Source organism: Protopterus annectens, chromosome 5.part0, assembly GCF_019279795.1.
Source record: "Protopterus annectens isolate FY-2018-M chromosome 5.part0, PAN1.0, whole genome shotgun sequence".
Taxonomy (NCBI): Eukaryota; Metazoa; Chordata; order Ceratodontiformes; family Protopteridae; genus Protopterus; species Protopterus annectens.
Window position 1 is genome coordinate 487,838,930 of NC_056735.1, and position 18,004 is coordinate 487,856,933.

Consider the following 18,004-nt stretch of genomic DNA (forward strand, 5'->3'; position numbering starts at 1 on the left):
CTACTAACCATAAGTACAATTTTGTACTATATTTTGCACTTTTAAACTGTATTTTGGTGATAGTACAAATTTTTTAAAACTGTTCTTGCTGAGTTGTTACACTTTTTGTCTGCTGTAGCATAGACTAGATTCAGACCTGCTGAATCTGGTTCTCTTTGTTAAATTGCGCACCAAACCAGGCTATCTTTTGTTGGCTCAGTTCTGAGTTTTTTTATTGGTTAAATTATTTAATTCAGTTTGCTCACTGTTGCTACATAAGCCCTGCATTTGCATGGGTTTGCTCTTGTTTTAACACAGCTCCACAGAGTTAGACAACCAGCCACTGCTCTGCTGTATTCATCTGTTTATGCATAACGCACCTCAGTGCACCATTGCGCACTACCACACAGTAGGGGTAACCACTGGTGGTTATAGATGCAAAAACTTCAGTAGATACATTTTCCCTTAGTAACTGCCCATGATCCAGCTGAAAAGTCTTTAAATTGAGCTTAGTTGCTCAGAAAGCACCTCAGCTGTGCTTTTGCCCCATTAACAGTCCCAAAACCACCAAATCTACATTAGTCTCATACTATTTAGAGAACCCCCTAGTAGTATAGACCCTTTATAGAGTACTCCATTAATATAGCCTCTTTTTAGAGCACCTAGTTATACCACACCCCTCCATTTTCTCTTCCCAATGTGAAAACAGGATTTAACCTAGCATTATTGATGGTCAGTTTCCCTCGTTTCTTCTACCAGCCTGATTGACATGGGTATCCTGAGGCAGTGTAGTGACTGCCTTATGAACACTAACAGCCCTCTACTCCTAAATCACCCAAGTTCAATTTCTGAGAGATGCATCTACACTAAGAATCTTGAATCCTTGCTCTCTCATGCACAGAACAGTAACACTGAACAAGTTATCAGCTCACATACTGTACCTCATATGCAAACCATGCACTCATAAATCATCATACATGGAGGTACTCACTAGAAACCTACCTAAACATTAGAGACCTTCCAAACACAAATATGTTACCCCTAACACAGCATCTGCAGCACTCAATACACACATAAACACAAGCACCAGTGTCTCACCAAATAAGCCCCTAAGGCAAAGCACATCTAAGACATTTTTTTTAAGTCATAAGTGACTCCATGTGTGATGTCTTACTCACCAGGCTGGACAAAGAGAAGGTTACAGTCAGCTGTCTATTGGGTGCCAGGATCCATCAGATCCACATGCACTTAAGACTGTGAACAGCAAGTATCGTTATGATTCCATCATAGTTCATGTTGCTGTGAATAACTTGAGGTGTACCTCATTGGACTATATGAAGAAAGACATGATTGAGCTCTATGAATATGTGTCCCAGGCATGTAAGTCCCTAGCCCTGAGCACCATTGTACCCTCACCTAGGATGCTACCACAATATAAACAAAAATTATTGACTTCAACAATTGGCTTAGTTTCTGGTGTCATTCTAAGGGGATCCAGTTCCTGTCAGCCTAGGATGATGTGGTTGATAGACCATACTGCTTTGCCAGAGATGGTCTTCACCTGTCACTTCTACACTTTCCGTTACTGGTCAAGGCACCTGCCTCCCCCATAGTGCCTCTTTTAGGCAAGGTTTCAAGAACAAAATTTCCAACATGAAAATATTACTCATAAATAAATTAAAGGTTATGCTGCTAAATGCTAGGAGTTTAAATCAGAAACTGCACTCTCTGGAAGCACTCCTCTCCCTACAGGATGTTGATGGTCTGTGTAGTCACAGAAAATTGGATCAGGGTCACAGAAAGTACCCTGAGCTTCCAAGGCTACAATGCCTTCCACACTTTCTGACCGCAAAATGAATGTGTGAGTGTGACATCCTCCCGCTGGGCCATTAATCAAGTAAAACGAAAAAGGATGTCCAAACAGCCACTCACAAAGTTCTTTAACGTTTAGAAAGTTTATTATGACTCCACACATTTTCGTCACTCTATTAGAGTAACTTCTTCAGAAACAAATCAACCACAATATTGCAGTTTGTTTAAAAACGGCCGCGCTGGGTTACATGTGATTGCGCCGGCCAATCAATAATCTCCAAATAATAAAAGCAATGATCTCTAAGTAATAAAAACAAGTTCAGGGCTAGAACGCAACCTTAGCAAATTAATTAAATTATTAAATAGTCATTCAGAAGATTTACTATATGGAATCAAGTCAACACATTCTACAAAGTATAAAAGTGAAATAAAGCGAATGCCAGATTGTGTCAATGTGTCATAAAATGAGCTTTATGAAAGCTAAAAATAGAATAGATCTCTATTACTTAGAGATCATTGCTTTTATTATTTGGAGACTATTGATTGGCCGGCGCAATCACATGCAACCCAGTGCAGCCATGTGGTTGATTTGTTTCTGAAGAAGTTACTCTAATAGAGTGACGAAAGCATGTGGAGTCATAATAAACTTTCTAAATGTTAAAGAACTTTGCAAGTGGCTGTTTGGACATCCTTTTTCATTTTATCTTGTTTGTTTACTTGGTTTTTGCTTTTTTTACCCATTAATCAAGTAGCCTGAATCCTCACAACTGACACTGGAGAGGGATGTTCACTTAGAATATAAATTGATACGCTCAGTATTTCCAGATGCAGACCTCTCTGCATCAAGCACATTTTCCCTTAAGAGCAGCCAGGGAACATGCTCAGTCCAGGTGTTGGTTCCTTTCTATATGTGTCCAGACCACCAATAAGACTCCCCACTGACACAGCTCAGAGTTGAGTCCTTAGCTGAGGTTCCAATCTAAGTCCTCCCACACCCTCTCTGTAAAACCAGTGCTTTGTGCCCCTGCTTCAAGCAGCTGACATACACACTCTTTGAGATTTGATTTACACACACACACACACACACACACACACACACACACACACACACACACACACACACACACACACACACACACCTGAGAAAGGCTGGCACAGATTCACCTGCTGTGCCCCCTTCTGCCCAGGCTATAAGGTAGTTACCACTGCCACCAGAACCCCTGCCAGCTACTTTAAGGGTCTTACAAGGGTACCCAATTATACTGAGTGAAATTAATATTAACACAAATGATAATGTTGACTAAACAGCAAGGCTTTCAGGAATGGCCAGAGTTATCATCAAAAAATATATGGAAATGCTCTCAAATCTTAAATATTTTCTAAAAAGGACCAGCCACAATGAAAAGTTTAACTACATTTAATAATAAATAATAAAATAACATGAAAATATTAAATCTCTATTCGCAGTAAACACCAGAGTTTCAGTCACAGGGAATATTAAAAATAACACAGATGGAAAGTTTCACAAGGTTATAGAAAAACAGTATTTAACTAGTCTCACTATCTATTCATGATTGACTAAAAGAATTACTGTTCCTACTTTCTGAATAGGACAAAGCAAGATACGTGAGTGGTCCTTGTTGTCAGATCCAAGGCAAAATACAGAATGCTCCTGAGATTTCAGTCTCCTCTAATCATAGGATCATAGGAGGTTACTAGGCTATTGGTCCTGAGGCCCTTATAAGCCTAGCCAAGAGTTTGGCCCATGTTTAGACAAGTCAGCACCCAATGCTCCTGCCCAACAGGGACATGATGGAATCCCAGGAGTATATTTTCTGTTTTCCATCCTGTTATCCAGGTTGCACTTAAAAAGGGGTAAAGAGGTACTCTGCTTCATGTGGGGAGGGAATCTATTCCATAGATGGTGGAGTAAAACATTGTTTCTGCACAGAATAACATTACATACATCTGGTCATCTGACTCTGTTTCCAGCACTGTCCCCATCACTAGGAGTTACCAGAGTTTTAGCAGCTATGTGTTACCATGTACACAGATAGGGCTTTGCTCAGGTGTGCTGCAGCTGCTGGAAGTCATAAAACCATAAAACCATTTTACTGTTCCTAAAGGAGTGACCAACTATTCTTAAGCACAGACATTGCATCTCTGGCTCCATTCAAAACTGTGGGATAACATCTTTATGGCTTAACCCATAAAATAATTTAATTTCAAGAATATTTTGCAAAGTCAGGTGGATTAAGATTAACCTCTTCACTTCCAGTATATGATATTACAATGTATACATTTAAACAGTTACAACAATGCATGTACATCTCTTTTCCTTCCAGCATGGCACACTGTTGATACATTTTAACACAAGTAAACCTCACAAATACATTTTCAGCACAAGCATCTGTACAAATCAGTTTGATATACAAATTACATAGAATTATTTACAAAATTCCAGCTATCTGCGCTGGAATATGTTACAAATTCACTGCCGTATTTCTCCTGGCATGGCTGGCAGTACCTCTAATTTTCACAGTGAGAGCCAAAGGAGGAGGAGTATCTATCTTCATCAAAGATAAATACACCTCTAGACTTGTTAGACAGGAAAACTCCATTGAGTTACTCCAATTTCAACTAACAGTGGGTAACCCCCTCTTCAAGTCATCATTAGCTATAGGCCCCCTTCAGTGAGCCTAGATACATATATTGCTTATTTGGACCTACTTGAGTCAAGTTACAACCAAACAATGTAATCATGGGAAATTTTAAATATTCTTGCATTGATTGGGAAACTTATACATGCACCAACATACTCACACAAAGGTTCCTGGACTTTGTTAACACTAATGCCCTGGAACAAATAGTATGTAACCCCACAAGGGGCTCAAATATTCTCAACTTGGTCCTCACTGACATGGGTGACCACTGTACCTCTGCAAGTACAGGATACTCACTGGCTAAATCTGATCACAAGTCAGTCACATATGAAGTAGCTATAACACCTGAAGCCATCTTAGGTGAGATTGGGCTAAAAAATACCACCAAAGCTAATTATACCCTCCTAAAGAATCCCACATATGGCATTGACAAGTATACTAAGGTATACAAAAATGCCCTGTATAAACACTTACACAAATATAATGACACAGCTGTACCTGATAGGCTCAAAAAAAAAAAAAAAACAAGCCTCCCTGGTGGACATCTATCATTAATGAGTTATACAAGAAGAAGAAGTTGCTGTCTAAGAATAAAAAAGAGAGGTGTCAGCACTGAAAGAACACCCTCCTCTGTTTAAACAAATAAATAAGACAACTTGTAACAATTCATTAAGGGAAACTTCAAAAAATATAGCAACCATAGCTAAGGATAACTATAAGTCATTCTTCAGCTATATCCATAACCTAAAAGGTAGGACCCAGATGTGCGCTGAACTAGCTGGGGAATCATACACATTGATCTTGCAAAAATAGCCAACCTGTTAGCCGATAGCTTTGGAAAAAATTTCACCACCCATCCCCTCCAAACATTACACAAAGCATTCACTCTGCATCTCCAAAGAGCAAGTCATTGATGCTCTCTCCAAGACCAAAAACACAGCCTCTATGGGGGGTAGATGTCATCCCAGGTTGTGTTTTAAATGGTCTGAAACATGAGCTAATAACTCCATTAGGTACTGTCTTCAACCACAGCCTGAGTACTGGTTTTGTCCCTGCTGAATGGAAATCAGCAACAGACACCCCCCACCATTCATAAAGAGGGGGGGGTACAGCAACAGACCCTGGAAACTATAGACCCATGAGCTTAACCAGCCTTATCTGTAAGACCATGGAATGAATCATCATGGACTTTATAAATAAGGAAATAGGTGATCTCCAGACCCTTGATCTGACAGTTTGGTTTTGTCCAAATCAGGTCATGCCTGTTAAACCTGGTGGTCTTCTTCAAAAATGTTACCAGGGCCATAGACAAAGGCAAATCTATGCATACAACCTACTTTGACTTAGCCAAGGCCTTCAACACAATCCCACATTCAGGCATAATAGATAAACTCTCCCAATTAAATATCAACCCTTATGTCATCAGATGGATTGCTAACTGTCTCACCAACAGATCACACTCAGTTAAAGTTGGGGACTTTACTTCAACCAGCAGACCTGTCACCAGTATGGTTCTAGCAGGGGTCAATGCTGGGCCCCCTATTGTTTGGAATATACTTCTCAGAAGTTCAGGCCAAAACAGAGGGGCTGTGGCTGACTAAGTTTACGGATGACTGCAAATTAGGTGCAATCACTGAATCCCCAAACAATGTCAATATACTTCAAGAGGGACTAACAGAAACTAATGATTGCTGCCAAAGCCATGGACTTAAACTCAATGGTAAAAATTATATCCCTGCAGACTATCATATAAATAATAATAGTCTAAGTAACAACTCAGTAGTGAGAGACTTGGAAACGCATGTTGACTATAGCCAAACTTTGACCACCGTGTGTCTACTGTGGAAGGCAGGTTTCACATCTCATTAGCAAAGACATTGTCTCAAAAGTGAAAGAGGTCATAACACCCCTGTACTCAACCCTCATCAGGCCAATAATTGAGTACTCTGCTTCCTTTTTTATGTACCTTGCCAGGCACCTGCAGCACCTTGATACACCAAAGAGATTTCTAATCAAGAAAGGGTCTCCAACACATGTCATACATTGACAGACTAAAGTCACTGTCAGCATACAGACTACGTAGAGAAGACTTGTGGCAGGCCTACAGAGCAATCTCAGATCCAAACCTAATGGAAATTCTGCACAACCACAAGTTAAATGGGACAAGGGTCACCGGCTCCAGGAACATTAGCCAGGCCTGCAACATAAATAGGACCTGCTGGCGAGACAGATATGTCTCTCAGAGGTTGCCACTCCTCTGGAATAGGCTACCAATTCACATCAAACAAAGCCCCTCTATGACCCTATTTAAGCATAGCCTGGATGACTGGATGGGAAACCATAAATTCCTGCTCGGGATTTCACCGATGACCCTCCTAGATATGGGCAGTCATCCGTAACTAAAATCTCAAGTTTAGACAAGATCCTTTATATTGGGTTTCTCTACTATTATATTGGGTACAGACTGCTAGGCTTATAAAGACCTTCAGATCAATAGCCCAGTAACTACCTATGAACCTATGAACTTCTGTTTCTCCCATTCATCTGCTTTTGTCTTTGTTTAACAGCAAACATATATCTTTCAAACAATCGACTACACTAATTATTGCTTATGTCACCCCTAAACTGTTGTTAGCTATTACAATTATATCATCTTCATATGTCATCAATACTGGTATCCCCACATATTTATGCATATTATGTTTCACTTTCTGCAGTTTAGTATTTATTTCACTAAAAACTACACTCATAACTAATGCAAATTAAATATTACTTACGGTGCAGCCTTGTCTTATATATATATATATATATATATATATATATATATATATATATATATATATATATATATATTTATTATATTATATTATATCATATTATATTATATATATATATAGATTTATAGATTTATATATATATATATTATATTTATTATAGTATTATTATTATAGTTATATATAGATATATTTATATTTATATATATATATATATATATATATATATATATATATATATATATATATATGAGTGTAACTTCAGAAGATACACTCTACTGACAAAACACACATCTCTAATTTTACCCAGTTCTCTTCCTACCAGCAGAATACTTGATATTGTATCAGATGCCCTGGCCTTTCCTGTGTTGATTTTAATTAATTGATCTATCCACAAATCTGATTATTTCATCCCCCGGTAAAAAGTCACTCATCCCACTCCACAAAGGAGGTAACTCTACAGAGTTATCAAATTATCTACCAGTTGCTATACTGTCTTCAACGTCCACAAGCACATACTTCAATATCTCCTTATATCAACACCTATTCACCTCAACTCAGCAAAGCTTTCAACTTGGGCATAGCACAGCCACTGTGTTACTCAACTTTGTAAACACCATTAACCACGAAATGGGTAGTGAGAAACTCCTTGCCTTTTCATTCCTAGAGTTGTCAAAAGTGTTTTACACTGTTTATCATATTAAACTATTGCAGTTATTTTATTAAGATTGTCCCACAGTTTTCTATACTGCCTGCATGGAGCACTATGGCACTCAGGTTTTAGTTTTAAAAAAAGTCCTTCTTATAAACCAAATTTTAGTTTAAAAAAAAGATTTTTTTTAATCGCACATTGAGCTGCAGCACTAATGTTTGACCACAAATTAAATACAGTTTTTTAAGAGCTAAGAGTGCTTTCTAGAACTAAGGAATGATACCAAGAAAGCCACATTGTTAGACAAAAAAAAAAGAAACTTTTATCAACACCTTCAGCAAAAACACCAGAACAAACCTCAAAAATTTTGGGCAGGCATAAACAAACTGCTCCACCCTGGCCAAACCACCACCCCACCCCCTCAACTTGCGACCTTAAAACTCCAGAGGAAACTGCTAACATTATTAACAACTTTTTTACCAACACCATCCAATCACTAGCTAGCCAACTACCCCCCCTCCCACCAGCTCCTTTCAAAACTCCTCCACAACCACTACCCCACTCCCTTTCGCTTTCCAACCTGTATCTACATTGACCATCCGATCTCTAATTAACAAACTAAAGCCCACTACCCTGGCAGCTGATCTCCTCCCACCAGAATATTTACAAAAAGGGGCAGATGCCATTGCATACCCTGTCTCGCTCATAATAAACCGCACCTTGACTGAAGCCACTATCCCTCTCTCTGGAAGGTTTCCCATGTCATTCCCCTTCATAAAAGAGGGAATTCTTTAGACCTCTCAAACTTCCAACCAATAGCCATGCTATCACCACTGGCCAAAATTATGGAAAAGTGCATTCACAACCAATTAATGCACTATCTCACCCAAAATAAACTACTGGCCAACTCTCAGCATGGTTTTAGGCCGCACCACAGAACCACATTAGCCCTCCTATCCTTCTCTAACTCTATCAACACCAATCGAAACAATAACAAACTTACCTCAGCACTCTTCCTAGATCTCTCTAAGGCCTTTGATATGGTCAATCACCAACTGCTTCTCCGCACCCTGAAGGAACTGTTACTGAATAGTAGCTCCATTAAATGGCTCCAATCTTACCTGTCTGATAGACAGCATGCAGTTTTATGGCAGAATACTCTATCCACACATCTACCCATTACTCTAGGAGTCCCTCAAGGCTCCATACTAGGACCACTACTCTTCTCAGTCTTTATCAATGACCTACCCACCATCACTCCCAAGGCCACCTACATCCAATATGCAGACGACTCTACTTTAATATGTACCGCCTCCTCCTCAACTGAGTTTATAACCATAACCCAGAATACTTTCAATGATGTAGAAAAATGGTTTGCAAACTATCAGCTTCTATTAAACCCCAACAAAACTAAACTGCTCTTTTCCCCACCTGCAAATCCTCCTCACCATTCTTTACTATAAGTTCCAACAATGGCACAATCATATCCCCAGATACTCATACAAAACACCTGGGCATCACAGTCGATAACACCCTAAAATATGATATCCATGTCAATCAAGCCATCAAATCTGTCAACACAAAACTGGGCTCCCTATACAGGATCAAACCCGTCCTCACTCCTTTTGCAAGACCCCCTATCGCTCGGTTCTACCTACTATCTACCCTCCTCTATGCCTCCCCCCCTCTTCACTAACCTGAACCAAGCCACCCTTACCAAACTTGCTAGTTGTTTCAACCAAATTGCTAGATTTGCTACAGGTGCTACCTCTAGGACCCACCATTGTATCAACCTAACTCAACTAGGATGGCCCAGTCTTCTCCGATACAACCAACTTATAATAACCCACAAAATACTATATCAACCTGAAAAAACACCAGCACTAAATAAGATCATCAAACCATACAGCAACCTGAGGACACTACGCTCTGCTGACAAACTGCTGGTACAAACAACTAAGAGCATAAATGTGGCTGGGGACTCACTGTTCGCCAACTCAGTAGGCAAAACTTGGAATATGCTACCTGTCAAACTTACTCACCAATCCTCCTTAACCCAGTTCAAAAAAAGCCTCAAACTACACTTCCAACAGCATTGGCAGTGTCCCTGCTTAAACCCTGACTAATCACCAACCGCTGTTCCTGCAAACTCTCCTTAAGCATGTCAATCTTATACTCTAATAAGTGTACAAATTCTTGAAGGGACTTAGCCCATAATTCCGTGTATTATTGTCTGAAATTGAAGCCGCATGATTTTTATGTTGTTATGTTTTATCCATGTTTGTCACCCTACTGAAAACTGCATATTATATTTATCTCTAAATGTTTGCATTGTTCCTAATGTATGTATACTCTGCTTTCTGGAGCTTTCCTCCCCGGGCCTCCGCTGAAAATGGACATATATCCATTCGGACTTTCCCAGTAAACACATGTAAACTAAATAAATAAATAAATAAATGATATTGCATTAAAGAAAGATTGAGAGTGACTGATCACACCCTCAACACTTTGCACCTGGGGCAGTTGCTCTTCTCGCTTTACTCTAGTTATGCTGCTGGAACCACTCACCAAACAGATGTCGATGTTCAAAAAAACACATATCTCCTCAGCATTCATAACTTTCAAAATTTGGCAGGAAAGGCCCTACACTCAAGCTGCATTGACAAATCTTGGAATTCTATCCCTTTACCTTTGAGGCCAATATACAATAATGACACATTCCAAAATGGAGTAAATCTATTCCTAGAAGACTCCTGGCTTTGTTACTGCTCTACTCATAGCAAAGCTAATACTGTGTCAGCAAAGCCGCATATGCAAAAATGGTCTTTCATAAGGCACAACTGCCTTTGAGAGTCATAATTACCTATTCATAAATACTGCATATCTGGTACTTATAATTTATACCCCCCCCATATTGGTGCTATCACTGTTAATTACCTTTTCTCTTCTCTACTTAACCTCATGCTATCCTAATAATATAAACTGCAAACTATATAATTAGTGTTTAATACTAAATGGTGTGAATTATTTCTGACATTGTGTTATCAACATTGTATTCTGGCATTGTTACATTGCCTAGTGTAACTAGATCTACCTTTGCAATGTACGTCATTTACTGTATGATTATATCTTAGTTCTGCCTGTTTTACTTATTGTGACTCCTAGTTAGAACTTTTCTCTCTGGTCTCTATCTTTCTTTATTATCCCGACAGACTTTCTTTTCCTAGCAAACTAATGAAATTTCCTAGTTGTGAAGTGACTCATGCAAAGGTCATGTTCATTTTAACCTTTTGCCCATGTCAGGGTCATCTTCCTCTTTATCCTCTGCTACCATTAATTACTTTAACTCTAAATGAAGATGTGGACAGAATGGGTGTAAAAATTCTTTGAAGGCGTAGTGCTCTGACAGAACAGAACCTGTGAAGTTAATATCAGTTGTGTACTACTAGATGGTGTGTCTGCCAGTATTACTGAAAAGCATTTATTTAATTTATAGGTTCAAAGGTTCATAGGTGTGTACTAGGCTAATGGCCCTGGAGCCTTTACAAGCCTAGCCCATAGAAGTGCCCTGGTATTGTGCTGCCCGACTTATTTATTTCAAATTTATTAACGGGGAAAATCTGACTGGGCATGGATCCCATTTTCAGTGGAGACCCAGGGAGAATAGCTCCACAAAGATTAGTACAGCAAATACAGTAAATACAATACACATGTTAATGAAGTACAGTACATCGTCAAAAAGTTAATAAGGTACAGTTTCAAGGCCAAGAACGAAGCAAAAAGTAAATATAGAAGGACATTTTGTTCAGTCATTATTTACATTCGTCAGTGGCTAGTACAGTAAACACACATTGATTAAGAATATAGAAAGGAGTTGTTGCAAGCTTTCATAGTAGGTTAATGCATGATATGATCTAATTAAATTAAGCTACCCAGGGTCAGAACAATTACATAACCAAGAACTATGTAAATGGGGCCGGAGGAGTTTTTTTTAATTATTTTTGTTTTCAGTGGTCCTAATATCTACAGGGATGATATTCCATGATTTTGTAACAGAAATGGAAAACAAGGAGTCCTCAGAGCTGCCTCAAGCATGTTTTGCAGTGACATGGTTGAACCACTGTCTTCAAGTCAAACATACATCAGGTAGCTTTTGTCATGATACAAATCTCAAATTATTAAAGTACAAAGTTATAAAAAGGTAGGCAACTGATATTGTAATTGGCTAGGAAAGTTTTGAATTAGGCCTGAAGCTAGTCCATTTAATTGTGCTCTTTGTTTATGGTTTAATATAGCAATAATCCACGCCTGGGTGTGGGTAATGCTGGATTTACCCACGGTTGGCGTGGTTTGGTCCCGAGGGCGAAGCCTGAGGGACCAAACAAAGCCAACCGTGGGTAAATACAGCATTACCCACACCCAGAAGTGGGTTATTGCTATTATACCATGACATTATTTAAGAAAAGAAACTATTACTTTTCTTAAATAATGGCATAGTATAATGCCTGTTTACTGCCCTTCCGCAGATGTCTGGCATCCGCGGCAGTTCTGATGTACTGCGCCTGCAGTACATCAGAGTTGTGGGCAAAAGCAACGGAGAAAGCAAGATCTCCATTGCTTTTTTACTGTTTTGCTGTGTTAAATGGGTTTAACATAGCGAGACAGTTTTAAAATAAGCAACGGAGATGTCCGTTGCTTATTTTAAAACTGTCTTGCTATGTTAAACCCATTTAACATAGCGAAACAGTAAAAAATCAACGGAGATCTTGCTTTCTCCGTTGCTTTTTTTAAAACCTGTCTCGCTATGTTAAATGGGTTTAGCATAGCGAGACAGCTTTAAAATAAGCAACGGAGATCTCCGTTGCTTATTTTAAAGCTGTCTCGCTATGTTAAACCCATTTAACATAGCGAGACAGTGTTTTAAAAGTAGAGTTATACTAATGGAAAAAAGTCCGGGCAACTGGACCTTTTTCCATTAGTATAACTCGATTTACAATGTGCAAACTGGCCAATCAGCGTGCACGTTTTGGGGGGGTCATGGTATAATTGTGGTTATTTTTTGTATGTTCCATATAACTATGCACACAACAGTAGAATGGATTGGCAGCCAGCCTTCTTTTCATACCTCTCTTCTTAGCACAAGAAATCTGAACATAGCATACAGTAATGGGGGGACAAAGGCCTCAAAATAGGAAAATATTTTAAATATTGCTCTTATAAACTTAGAAGGTTGTTAAAATAACAAAATTTTTGTTAGCATGCATTTTTTTAGGATTTCAAAACTCAAATGTATGTCAGTATTTAGTAGTTTTAATCCTTAGTTATTTGCCAGAAAAAAAAAACACATATTTTATGAGGAGCAGAACAAAAATATGAGGCAAAAATCTGGACAGTTGAGAGGTATGCTTCTTTTTTCCACTGCAATTCTATGCATTTTGTAAAAGGAGTTTTTTTTTTTTAACTACAGAATGAAATTAAGTTTGATATTAGTTTAATAAATGTATGTCTGCATTACTTATTTGTTCAGCACAAGGGATAATGCTATCTTGTATTCAGCACCATGCAGCCCTTAATGACCCCTTACTTTCTGAGCTCGAGCCATATTCTGAAGATGTGGTATCTACTGTGGTGTGATCCTTCAACACCTAAGAAACACAGTGCAGCATGGGAGTTTAGGATCTATCCGCCATAAAATGAGATTCTACATGTACAATTTTATATTTCAAGCCTAAATGTGTTTAAGTATGGTGGATGCTTGTGAAGATCTGCAACTTACTTTTAAAATACTCACTATTCAAGTGTAGTGGCTGCAGTAAGATTAGTACTAATGAGGAGGCAATTAACTACAAGAATCAGTTTGTCAGATGCAGACTTGTAGTTTTCTGAAAAGGCTTTTGTTATCTCATTTTTAGCCTGCTTCAAGCAACTGTTATAAGGACTGTTGTGAAAGAAGTACTACGTGACCACAATAAGGGAAGGCACATTACACAGCTAGCTTAATACAGCTAAACTGGGGTGCAGTATGCATAGATGGTGACACAGTGTGGTCATCCCTGTAACAGTGCTGTATAATGAAACATCATAGTCATGAAAAATGTGGTCACCATGGAACTGTGTGGACCACGCTACAAGTTAACTTATTTTCAACTGTTTTCTGCAGTTCTGTTTTATTGCATATCTGTTTAATCTGTGCTACTGTTTTTTAGTCTCATTTTTGTTTGTTCTTTTTACTTGTTGCTGTACTTGAAAAAATTAGCATAAAACTGAATATCTGTTACTGTTGGTGACCTTTGGACCTTGAAGTGAAATCTTTTGTCTAGAGTGGCCTAGCTGTTTCTTTGTGGGAGAGAGATTTCAGTCTGGTCTGATCTAGCTAGAAGCATTCCTACAACACTGTGTTATTTTGATTGGATAATTTGGATGGTTTCTGTTTCTCTGCCTTAAATAGTCAGTATTTTAAACCAGTTTGTACGTGTTTGCTCAAAGCTTTTTAAAGCTGCAGTGAGATAGGCCTCCTGCCATTGCTCTGCTGTGATATTGGAAAAAGATAAGTGCTTATTTTCAACTGTTTTCTGCACTTCTGTTTTACTGCATAACTGTTTAATCTGTGCAACTGTTTTTTGGATCCCATCCACCAGCCCAGCAGATGATGTGGCCTTAAAGCTTGGTAGCTTTAAGTTGCCCATCTCTAGTGTTAAGTTGATACTGGACACTCCCCCCAATCACATTACATCAGCTCATTCTACTGTTTATGATAAGAACTTTATAAAGGCCCACCCCTTTAGCTCCTCAACCTGGAATTATCTTATTATCTTCTGTCTCCTCACTTTCTACTACTCATCATCATCTTTCGGCTGTTCCTTTTATGGGCCGCCACAGCAGATCATCTGTTTCCATTTCTTCCTGTCCTCTGCATCTTGCTCTGTCACACCAACCACCTGCATGTCCCCTCTCACCACATCCATAAACCTTATCTTAGGCCTTCCTCTTTACCGGTTACCTGGTAGCTTCATCCTTAGCATTCTTTTCCTAATATACTCAGCATCCCTCCTCAGCACATGTCCAAACCAATGTAATCTTGCCTTTCTGGCTTTGTCTCCAAACCTTCCAATCTGGGCTGACCCTCTAATATACTTATTCCTAATCCTGTCCACCCTAGTCACACCCAGTGCAAATCTTAACATCTTTAACTCTGCCACATCCAGCTCTAACTCCTGCCTTTTTGTCAATGCCACTGTCTCCAACCCATATAACATAGCTGGTCTCACTACCCTCTTGTAGACCTTCCCTTTCACTCTTACTGGTACTTGTCTGTCACAAATCACTCGTGATACTCTTCTCCATCCACTCCATCCTGCCTGTACTCTCTTCGTCACCTCTCTTCCACACTCACCATTACTCTGAACTATTGATCCCAAGTATTTAAACTCATCCACCTTCGCCACCTCTACTCCTTGCATCCTCACCATTCCTCTATCCTCCCTCTCATTCACACACATATATTCTGTCTTAGTCCTGCCTACCTTCATTCCTCTTTTCTCTAGAGCATATCTCCATCTCTCCAGGGTCTCCTCCACCTGTTCACTACTCTCACTACAAATCTCAATGTCATCAGCAAACATCATAGTCCACCTGTCTATCAACCTGTCCATCACCATTGCAAATAAGAAAGGGCTCAGAGCTGATCCTTGATGTAATCCCACCTCCACCTTAAATGCATCCGTCACTCCCACCGCAGACCTCACTGGTGTCACACTACCCTCATACATATCTTGTAGCACTTTTACATATTTCGCTGACACTCCCGACTTCCTCATACAATACCACAACTCCTCTCTAGGCACCCTGTCATATGCTTTCTCTAAGTCTACAAAAACACAATGCAACTCCTTCTGACCTTCTCTGTACTTCTCCGTCAACACTCTCAGAGCAAACATCGCATCTGTAGTGCTCTTTCCCGGCATGAAACCATACTGCTGATCACTAATCATCATGCTCCTTCTTAACCTAGCTTCCACTACTCTTTCTCATAACTTCATGCTGTGACTGATCACTTGAATCCCTCTGTAGTTACTAAAGCTCTGCACATCACCCTTATTCTTAAAAATTGGTACCAAAACATTTTTTCTCCATTCCTTAGGCATCCTCTCACTTTCCAAAATTTCATTAAACAATCTGGTTAAAAACTCCAATGCCATTTCACCTAAACACCTCCATGCTTCCACAGGTATGTCATCTGGACCAACAACCTTTCCATTCTTCATCCTCTTCATAGCTATCCTTACTTCCTCCTTGCTAATCCATTGTACTTCATGATTCACTATCCGCACATCATCCAACCTTCTCTCCCTCTTATTCTCTTCATTCATCAACCCCTCAAAGTACTCTTTCCATCTGCTCAACACACTCTCCTCACTTGTAAGTATGTTTCCCTCATTATCACTTTCTGCTACTACTAAAAACAAACTGTACTTCTTCCTACTTCATTTTGCAACTTGATGCTTAGGAGTTCAATTAGCTTGCTATATTTATTACTGCTTGCTGGTAGCCTTATTAAATTGATGACAGTATTCTACTGAATTGCTGTGTTATTTGTGCTGTCTTTTACTGTTGTGATTGTGAGCTACTGTTTTAAAGCAATCTACTGATTAACTGTATTTCATTGCTATCTCCTGCAATTCATTACTGTTTAACTGCATTTTACTACATTTTGATACTGTTTAACTGTATTTTTTCATACTGTGAGTTCTGTTCTTTTGATTAGAAATAGTTAATCTGTGCTTCATTGTGACTTTTTTACTGTGTTCTTAACCTTAAAATTGAGTAGCATAGGCTAGATACAGGTCTGCTGCATCCAGAGCTTTGGTTGCATGGTTTTTAACCCTTTTTGAGGTATTCCAGCTACAAATTTATCCTTAGTAGCACTTGTGTTATCACCTAGTAGCACTACTCTTAGACCTTTCTCCCTTTGCCATCTTAGCTCGTTCTGGCCTCTCTCCCTCAGTTTCTGACAAATACGGATGGACAGTTTCCTACATTTTCTCCTGCCAGTCTGGTTGATATGGGCATCCTGAGACAGTGTAGCAACTGCCTCATGTACACGAACAACTGTCTACTACTACTACCACCTAGGAACACAATTTGTGAGAGATGCAATTACATCAACCACCTAGTGTCATTGCTCTGTTCCCCACAAACCAGTATATCTGGAACTGAAAAGGTTCACAACACGAACACCACAACTCCGGCACCACCCACACCTATACAACACATCTCTACATATGCAGAGGTCCTCAACAAAAGCATACTCAAACAAAAGAGACCTCCAAGGCATAAATGCATGCGAACTCTACTGCCCACCACACATCACACCACACATAGTCCACACACCTGTGTCTCACAGTCACTAAGGCCTAAATATAAACCCAACATATTAGTCATAAGAGACTCCACTGTGAGACACACAGATGTGCCCCTCACCAGGCTGGATGAGGAGAAAGTCACAGTTAGTTGTTTGCCGGGTGCCAGAATCTGCCATATTACCAATGCACTCAAGTCTCTCAACAGGTATGTCATAGTCCATGTTAGTGAATGACTTCAGATGCACTTCCCTGGACTATATAAAGAAAGACATGATCGAGCTCACTGAGCATGTGTCCCAGGCAGGTATATTCCTAGCCTTAAGCAGCATTCTACCGTCACTCAGAATGATGCCTCAATACAAACAGAACATGATTGACTTTAGCAATTGGCTTAGTTTCTGGTGTCATTCCAAGGGGATCCAGTACCTGGCAGCCTGGGATGACATGATTGACAATCCACCATGCTTTGCCAGAGATGGCCTGTATCTGTCTTCCTTGGGCTTCAGGCTCCTGACAAAAGCTCTTGCCTCCCCCATTGTGCCTTTTTAGGAAATGCCATAGGGTCAAAAGTACCAACATGAACATTTCATCAAAACATAAATTAAAGGTCATGCTGTTAAACGTTAGGAATCTGAACATGAAACTGCACTCATTGCAAGCATTCTTAACCCTGGAAAAAGCTGACATTTGTGCAGTCACTAAAACCTGGTTCAAGGTTGTGGAGAGACCCCAGACATACAAGGTTATTCATCCTATCATTCA